At 62.8% G+C, this 503-nt stretch overlaps 1 protein-coding gene across 10 annotated transcripts in view; it reads right to left on the minus strand.

Annotated features, from left to right (window-relative positions):
- ARHGEF10L (Rho guanine nucleotide exchange factor 10 like) overlaps nt 1–503 on the minus strand; it is a 43,573-nt gene that overhangs the window by 30,106 nt on the left and 12,964 nt on the right. The gene's annotated exons all lie outside the window — the stretch shown is intronic.

Consider the following 503-nt stretch of genomic DNA (forward strand, 5'->3'; position numbering starts at 1 on the left):
CAGCAGGATCAGGATCAGGATCACGATCAGGAGCAGCAGGATCAGGATCAGGATCAGGAGCAGCAGCAGCAGGATCAGGATCAGGATCAGGAGCAGCAGGAGCAGGATCAGGAGCAGGAGCAGGAGCAGCAGGAGCAGCAGGATCAGGAGCAGGAGCAGGATCAGGAGCAGCAGGATCAGGAGCAGGAGCAGGATCAGCAGGATCAGGATCAGCAGGATCAGGAGCAGGATCAGGAGCAGCAGGATCAGGAGCAGGAGCAGGAGCAGGAGCAGGATCAACAGCAGCAGGAGCAGCAGGAAGAAGAGCGGAGATCCGGCAGCAGCAACACAAACACAGCACACATCACCCAGAGCGCGGCACATCCCGATCCCGGCCGGCATGGAGCGGGCATGGAGCGGGGATGGAGCGGGCATGGAGCGGGGATGGAGCGGGGATGGAGCGGGGATGGAGCGGGCATGGAGCGGGGATGGAGCGGGGATGGAGCAGGAGCAGGGATGGAGCG

This window comes from Corvus kubaryi, unplaced genomic scaffold (assembly GCF_017639235.1).
Source record: "Corvus kubaryi isolate FWS band 111438036 unplaced genomic scaffold, C.kubaryi_AGA036_p1.0 split1-37344, whole genome shotgun sequence".
Classification (NCBI taxonomy): Eukaryota; Metazoa; Chordata; class Aves; order Passeriformes; family Corvidae; genus Corvus; species Corvus kubaryi.